This window comes from Rhincodon typus, chromosome 18 (assembly GCF_021869965.1).
Source record: "Rhincodon typus isolate 14 chromosome 18, sRhiTyp1.1, whole genome shotgun sequence".
In the NCBI taxonomy this organism is placed as follows: Eukaryota; Metazoa; Chordata; class Chondrichthyes; order Orectolobiformes; family Rhincodontidae; genus Rhincodon; species Rhincodon typus.
In genome coordinates, this window is record NC_063349.1 from 13,672,111 (window position 1) to 13,681,438 (window position 9,328).

Here is a 9,328-nt window from a genome sequence, read left to right on the forward strand (position 1 = left end):
CAACTAATGAATATGTGATCCTCAGCAATAAACATTATGTCTGGTAATCTATAAAAGTGCTGGAATTTATTTAAAGTGACAACAATTTATGTGATTTTAGTTAAAATATGACAAATACAAGTGAACACTCATATTGCCAAATTATATTACTAGCAGATGAATTTTCACATCATTTTTAAAAGTAGAAGCCCTGAATGAAAGTGATAGTAATTGGGTGGAAAACTTTCATATAATTTTTCTTTGCAACTTGCAATCCCTTTGAACGACAAACATATCAGTTAGTTAAGGTGTGACAATCAGAGTGCAGATATTAATTATATCTGGAACTGAAAGAATTAACTTTGACTGGAATCTGACCAGTAATACCTTATTTGTTCAGAAAACCATTATAATTGTAAGTGCATTTTTTAAAATTGACGCTTTGGATGTTCTTCATGAGCCAGATCAGCATTTACTGTCTATCCCTAGTTGTCAGGCAGACGAGAGTTGATCAATGGAGTTATAGACATATTCTTTAATCTAGCTTTTCAGAGATGTTATGACACACCAGGTCTCCTGACACTACTGTAGCACCTCAAGAGCCCAAAAGCACCAGTTATTAACAGGTCAGATTGCACAGGAGTTGCAGCTTTCCTTCCTTCACTGAACCAGTGCAGAAGTTACAACAATCCAATCGCTTTGTGATCAGTTACCCGTTTGGAGTTGCCAGCAGATTTTAAGGGGGTGGGGGGAAGGGGAGAGCAGAAGAATGAAATGGTTGCAGATTCTGAAGTTAGGGGACATCATTTTACATAAAAAGTGCACACTGTGTACCAGACCCGTGATTGTAAAACTGAAGGAAAGCTCCAACAGAATTAAATTAGATCCTGAAAACTCATGGGAATCTGCTATCGGTGGTTGAGATAAAAACAGACCAACTTTCAGTTGTCTAATCATTATAATGATTGTCGTGTGCAGTGTTAACCATGCTGTTTGTTAGCTGCAGCAAGCCTCAGCAGATGGTCCAAAACATAGCTTGATAGTGCTGCTCAAAGCAAACATGCATCTTTTCAAGAGGAATAAAACAATGAATTGTGGATGCTGAAGATCTGAAACAAAGTCAGACATTGCTGAAGGAGCTCAACAGCTCTGGCAGCATCTATGGAGACAAAGCAAAGTTAACTTTTCAGGTCCAAAGAGTCATACCAGACTTGAACCATTAACTCTTTTCTCCACAGCTACTGCCAGCCTGCTGAGTTTCTGTGGTAATTTCTGTTTCTCTTAAAGAAGAGTTGCGTTGCGGCTGGAGAATGTACTTGGAGGCTTGTATGAAGCCTGGGAAAGGGTGAGGAATGGCAACGCGCAGAGAGTAGGCTCCAACCTTATCAGATTCTGTACTGGAGGTTTTGGTGGAGAGGAGGAGAGACAACCTACATCTGTAGTGGGGCAGAAAGCACTTCAGGCCTATACTGAAAGGTATTGGGACCAGGTGCTGTGAGGTCAATGCCAGGAGTTGAGCTTCTAGCGTCTAGATGCGGCATCACAAGAAATTCAACAATCTCACTCAAGTAGTCAAGGTCAGTGAGTGTTTGATAACTGCAACTGTTAACCTCAACGGCTATTTAATCGCCAAACCTGTATCATTCGCCTACTACCCGTCTTTATCAATCAGAACTCATGCCTAAAATTCACGGTTTCACCTCACCCTCATATAGTTAACATTACACCCAAATCTCATAAATTGTACATGTTGCCAGTTATTCAACCACGATTTTCACATCAGCCAGAAAGATAGGATAATGTAACAGGGACTCCATCAGCAAGTGGCCATGGTGAGGAAGGGAACTGAGCAGTTGAGTGGACTCTTGATGGAGGAAAGGGTGTCTCTGTCAGTAAGAGACCACATAGAGGGAGAGTGAGAGAGATGGACAGAGACTGACAAAGGAGTTTCTCAATCAGATATGAAGTAAAGGCTTAATTCCATGCAAATACTCTGATTTCCCATTTTAACCACAACTTCCCTTCATGCTTGTAGAGGCCTGATGCCAATAGAATACAGAACCCCTGCTTCATAATCTTTGGACCTTCTGTATGCTTGAATCTTGCATTACATATTTGCTGCTGTAGGCAGGATCCCACAGAAACAGCTCCAGTGTGTTTGTGTGCTATGGCATTAGTTGAGGAAATTGGACTTTTAGGCAAAACCCAGGCAGAGGCTCCCAATATGTATTCTCTTCACATTATGGAGGAAGAAAGTGGTACTCCTAGTTGGGTATGGTTGGCAGATGAGTAGAAGCTGACAGATTTTGAGCGAGATTGGAAACACCCAATGATCCAGTGATTGAAGTCTCATTTAAGGTCACACAGCTCAGTCTAGCATCCAGGGGCAGCAACATGAGCAAGTAAGCAGCATTTATAATAGAACATCTGTATGGGAAAGTCCATCAGGAAGAGATACAGATGTTTAAAGGAGTTCTCAGCTGGTTGTTGTAGTATGGATTGCAGTAGCCTGACACAGCTACAGCAAATGTTTTATGGGTACAAGCAAGCAGAAGGAGTGGACCTAGCCTCTGTATTCCTGGGGCTGGTGAACTCGTTCTACCGCACCATTGTTCTGGATCCTTCACACTGAACAAGGCAGAAGTGATTTAACAGGCCTAAGTAAACAGTGCCAAGCTCTCCAAAGTCAGGCAGTCAGATAGGTCCTGGCAAAGAGAGAGGTGATTTTTCTTTCATTCACAGGATGTGACATCATTGACTAGGCCAATGTTTGTTGCCTATCACCAGCTGAACTTGAGAAAGTGATAGTAAGCTGCCTTCTTCAAAGATTTTTTCCCATGTAGTGTAGGAACATACACAGTGTAGTTAAGGAGGGAATTCTAGGATTTGAGTTGCTGCAAGCAGGCACTACAGTTGTACAGGCGATCAGGGGCCCCAGGGTAACTAATTAGGAGGGCCCACTCCCACCTGCAAGAAGCCCACCTGGGTATTTCCATTAACCTTCCCATGTGGTGAAAGGCCCTTAGGGGGTGGTGGGCATTGGTCAGTGGGAAGGGTGGGGCGCATAGATGGGAGAGAAGATGGACAGGTTGTGTCAGGTCAAGGAGGAGAGAGGGAGGAAGGGTGGGGCTGGGGGAGGGGAGGTGGGATAGTGATAGGTGGATGCAGGTGGGGGATAGTATGGATTGGTCAGTGGGAAAGGTGGAGCGGAGAGGTAGGGAAGAAGATGGACAGGTGTGTCAGGTCAAGGAGGCAGAGATGAAAGAGAGGGTTGAACATGGGTTACTTCTTAAAGTCATGATAGAAAATCTAAGATTTTGAGACTAACAATGGCCATAATTTTGGAGTTTAATGAAGGAAATAGCACAAGCCTTTGTGCTCCATAGTAGGAAAACATTGTTGGTAGTAAGCTCAGGCATTGTGAAGCTAAGTGAAGGCTCATTGCATTCTGCAGCACCGCAGGGATAGGCAGAACATTAGATCAGCAGGAACAATTTTGGGATGTGAGACAACTTGGTATTATTCATGATGGTCAAAGAAGTGGGCAATGAATCCCAGCTGCTTTAGTGCTCATGTGTCCATGGCAAGTTCTGCACGTACACTTTAGCCCTCAAGGAATTGATGGGATCAGAATGCAGGTTAAAATGAAAGTCATCCTTTTAATGAATAGATAAAGCAAATGAAAATCCATCTAAATCCAGGAGTATTGTTGAATACAGCAAGCTGATGCTTGACAGCCAGCATAGGAGCATAATAGGAGCAGGACATGTACATGGGCAGCTCAGTTATCTTGGAAGTGGATCACAATAACGTTGGCTTTGTTCCATCTGGCTCATTGGAACATTGCCCTTTTTAATGTCTCTTTGATAATCCTCCTCAACTATCTCAGGTTTCACCACATCATCTTCCTCCCCCAGAGGTTTCCTTTGCTCTTCCTGTGGCAACTGTGATTGTAGAGCAGCTGCACACCCTGAGTGGGTACACTTCAACATCTTGGATGAATGTTCAGACATCAGAATTTCATTTTCAGGAGCTCTGTTCTCCAGTGGTGCTTGTCGAAGGACGTGTAATCCTATGCATGGAAATTAAGGGCATCCTTTATGTTTAAGGCTGTGGGAAATAGACTGACATCCAGTCTATATGATTGCAGGTCCACGTTCAGCAGCTGGCAGAGGTATGAGATGTTGTGTCAGGACATCCTGAGGCTCCTTCAACATTGACCCTCACTTATCCAGAGATATCTGCATCAGATCCATGGATCCTGCCCCTTCTCCCTCTGTAGGTTGAGCATCAAGTAGCCACTGCTGCTGTTCTCTCAGGAGCCTTCAGTGGTGGTTCTTGTAGAGTTGTAGGAGCACAAGAAGAATCTGCGCCACATTTTCATTTTAAGCAGATCTGTAAGAATAGTGAGAGCACACAGTCCTATTAATAGAGTAGTTTATCCTTGACTACATTGTCCATGAATCTGTAGGTTATGCCCTGACAGATGTTAGTTTTACATGTGCCCAAGTTCCTGACCAGTATGCACTCCATGTGATTCTGTACTGTTGTGTGATTTGAGAGGACAGCTCCTTCCTCGCATATCACAGATGCTTGGAGACTGTTACTTTTGAAGACCTGTCATCACCAATGGAGAAGGTGAGGCTTTATGTGAATGACCCTCACTCCATTGACTAATGATTAGTCACTGCTGATTGAAATAGCCCCTCGCTTGGTTAGACATTGCAGCCATCAACTCTGCCCCATTACAGGAAAAAAAATGTTAATTAGCCTGACCATTTTGTGTGCTGCCTTGTCAATATAAGCGCACAGTGTAGATCATGTTATTATCAATATGTTGAGCTTCAGAATTTGTGTTCGCTGCAGATATGCAGGTTCCCCTGTGACCCAATAGATCACTCCCATTCTGTCCCTCCCCGACTGTTTCATAATTCCTGTTTTCCTGATAACCCTCACCTTCCCCGCTTGTTGGTTAATCTACTTTATGCTTTGATCAATGTTCCCAATTCACCACTGGTATCTCTCAAAATCGAGTTATATAAGCTCTTGACAGCCCTGTACCCTCTCCAGATCAAAGCCAGAGTTGCTCAGAGTTTCCATGAGCTGTTTTAAGAACATGCATGCTCCCCCACCCCACCTCAATCCACTAGATCTGAAACTATTCCATTCAATTGTCTCTGGTCAATACAACAAGACCGATCCCCAGACTTGAACTCACCACAGCCTCCTTGACACCATGGAGAGATATTACAAATCCCCATACCCCCTGGTTTCTGCTCCTTCCCCCAATGTTTGATTGTGGCCCATATCCCAGATTAAATTAATGCCAATCCCTGCACTTAATTTCAACCTACTGCCTGATTAACCATAATCTTACGGAGTAGAAATAGCTCTGTCCCTGGATTGATAATGGTAACCATTGACTGCTAGGAGTCCATCCTCAATACACTAACCAATTCTCTCCTTTCACGTTTGCATACTGTCATGCTTTTCAAGTGCATGCATTGTATTTTAACCATTGAAAATAGGTCAGAAATTACACAATGCCAGCTTATAGTCCAACAGGTTTATTTGAAAACACAAGCTTTCGGAGCCTCATTCCTTCTTCGGATGTTAATGAGAGAGGTGGTATCAGACACAGAATTTATAAGTATCATATGATTTCTGACCTTGTCCACTCCAGTCCAACACCGGCACCTCCACATCATTGAAAATAGGAGCAGGAATAAGTCTTTGAGATCATTGACCCCACTTAATCATTCAACATCATCGTGGCTGACCCTCTATCTCAATGTGACAACCCTGCCGGTACACCTGCTCTCTCCCCATGCCCCTTGACATCATTAGCTTTTAGAAATTTATCTATTTCTTCCTTAAATATATTTCATGACATCATCCTTACAACCTTCTGTGGTAGAGAAGGATAACCTTCTAAGTGAAGAAATTTCTCCTTATCTCAGGCTGAAATGGCCAACCCCATATCCTGTGAGCCTGACACCCTGGCCAGGGGAGAAACTTCATTCCTTCATTTAGTCTGTCCACACCTGTCAACATTTTATACGTTTCAATGAGACTCCAGTGAATTCAGGCCCAGACAACCCAATCTCTCTTGATACAACAAACCTACTACCTCCTATTCATTCTGGAGAAATTTTGCTGCACTTCCTGTACGGAAGGTATTTTTCCTTGGGTAAGGTGATCGAAACTGCACACAATACTCCAGGTGTAGTTTTTGCCAAGGCTCTGTATTGCTGCAGTAAAACATCTGCGTTCCTTTAGTCAATCCCTCTTGCATCAACAGCCAGCATACCATTTGCCTTCCTGACTGCTTGCTGTACATGCATGTCATGAAGTTTACCATGTGCTCTGCAAGCAGAAACAGCTACCTCTAATATTGATGCTGCACGCGAACTTCAGCTACAAGTACCCTCCTTCTCACATCTGCATTTCATTATACACCCCAGCCACAAGGTGCTGCCTTCTGTGCTAAGCTCCCTCTTGAAAGCACAAGCTGCTGAATGGACATTTCTTCAGCTGGGCTCTGTGATGGCCCAGGGACACCTCTTCCCTTGGTCCTCTTGGACGCAGCTACTGCAATTGTAATATTTACAATCAAACCGAAAAACATGAAAACTTGCTTTTGCTAGTGGCAGAAAAGGCAGAAAACGTACCAGGACTGGAAGTTGAGGAACAAGTCACCAAATCTGACCAGAGATAGTAAGAACTGCCGGTGCTGGAGTCAGAGATAACACAGTGTGGAGCTGGAAGAACACAGCAGGCCAGGCAGCATCAGAGGAGCAGGAAAGCTGATGTTTCGGGTCGGGACCCTTCTTCAGATATCTGACCAAATACCAAATCTGGCCAAGTATCTGAAGCATCAAGTATCTCAATTAGGAAGGAGTCAGTTTGGAACACTGAGTTAATTCCAGCGAGTGGTATAATTAATGACATGTGACTAGGTTCTTGCCACATGATGGCAAGCAGGTTGACTCACCTTCTGAAGTGGGAGGACTTACTTGCTAAAGTTTGTCTCAATGGCGAGAATCTAATTGTTAGATTCATCCCATTAAGTTATCTTGCTCACCGTTAGACATTGGGAGCAGACCATACCTTTGTCTTAATACCCTCAGTGGTTCTATTTTCTAACCATTCTCCAAGTGTTGTTGTTTCTCAAGAATTCCTCATTGAATTTATTCACGACTACCTTATATTAATAACCTCTAGTTTAGGACTCTGAAAGGAAGGGTAACATCGCCATAGTGCCTGATGAAACCCTTTCATAGTCTTAAAGCAAGTTCAGCCTGGTTTAATAGTTATAATTATTTCCTGATACTGAAGTAAGGTGCCTTTTATGGGAAATAAAATCAAAACTGCAGTTCCAAACAGAAGTCATGATGTATTTGAAACATTAACTCTGCTTCTGTCTCCACAGATACTGCCAGACCTACCGAGTATTTTCAGCACTTCCTGTAATACTTAACTATTTTCAGAGCCTTGTCTCACAGAAATTATCAATCCACGTTTGCTGTATCAGTCAATCTTTCCATCTGTTCCTGGAATGTGATTTGTTTCAGATACACTGGCCTGGTTCAAGATTGATCCACAGGTCAGCCAATTCTGAAAAGTTTTGAATGTTCCTCGTGCTTATCAGTTCAATCTTCAGATTTGACCAAATAAAGGGCTGTTCTTTTGTGAAAGGTGAGTATGTCTGGGGAAACAATATCCCATGTATCTCACAACAATATCTGATAAAATATTCCCCTTGAAAGAAAGTCCAGTTGACCTTGTAATATATTTTGTTTCAGGAATGAAATAGGTTCCACAAGATTGCACTGTACCAAAACAATGACACTTTTACATGTACCAAAGCACACAATGCTAGCTTTGTGTTCACAGTAATGGCCATGCTCACACTAGACACTTGTATTATGGGTACGTTAGAGAAGGCCAAAGATGCTTTATTAATTCTGTATGTCTGTATCATTGTCTGAAATTAATTGTGCATCAAATTCCTCCCTTCTCCACAAACGCAGGAGCTCATAAATGGGGTAAGATTCTCCAGCTCAATGGTTATTTTTCTGTATGTAACACACAAGAGTGAACATGATTTTTTGTTAGAGCTTGGTGGGGATGGGCGTTTTGCAGTGGAGGTGGGGTAAGGAAACAAAACAACATCCTATTTAGCAAGAGTAGTAACTTCTGAATATCTATGGAAAATAAAAGTGGAATTGTGGAACAGCAAGACAGCAGTAAGAATCTCAGAATTCTCTCCACTAATGGATACTGGATTATTCAGACATAACAAAAAAAATCTCCACAGAGATAAAATGGGCAGAGGAAAATAGTAGAATTAGGGGGGAAACGTGACTGAATGCAAGTCAGTGCAGTTAATTTTGAGGAAACATTTCAAGATAAGGAGAAAGGCAGTGACCGTGAAAGATCAATTTCTTAATTGGTGATTTCTTATGAGGGTTGTCAGCCCAGTTCTGCAAGTACAGTTGAGGAATGGGGAAGCTCAAAGAAAGCTGGAGTCTGAAGAGGAGAGGGCATTTACTGGAGCTAGAACTGGAGGAGGTTGCAGAGAAATGGAGGGATAAGACATTGAGAAATTAATAGGTGAGAAAAAGAATTTCCAACTCAACACATGGGCAGAGAACCAATAAAAGTTGGTAAGGGAAAGGGTAATAGAGGATGGAGAGTTTACAGAGGACAGCATGGACAATGGACATTTGGGTGAATTGGAGTTAACACAGAATAGAATCAAGGAACCTGTTGAGAAGAACACTGGCAAAGTCATGCCTTTACTAAATGAATTAGACAAGGATTTCAGAGGTGAAGCAAAGTTGGAATGTCAGAGATTGAGGTGGGAAATGTTGTTTTTGTGTAATTAGGCAGATTTAAAGATGGACATGAAATTGGCTTTGAAACTCTGAAGGGAGTCGAATCAAAGGCTGTATAATCCAGATTCTGCCTCAGTGAGCAACTAGAAGGTGGTGTGCTAAGATTCATGGGGAGATAAGTCTAAAACATACGGTAAAATACATTACAGAAAGAACAAGAATTGCGGTATATTGCCAATAGTCTGTTTTGGTGCAGATTCATGCCTAAATGTTCAGTGACCATTTCTTAATTCTAGACAACCCATCTCAGGTAATTGGAATTAATATAGCAATTGTATTTAACAGTCACATGCATAGTCAACAAAGTCAACTTTGCAGTATGAAAGAGGGACGGTCCGAGGCTGAGGAACTAAACTTTGGCCCCATCAAGCAACACTCTCAAAAAGAACGTTTGAAGCATTCAATATCTAGCTTTTTTGAGACAGTTCAATCAGATCTATTTCCATCAA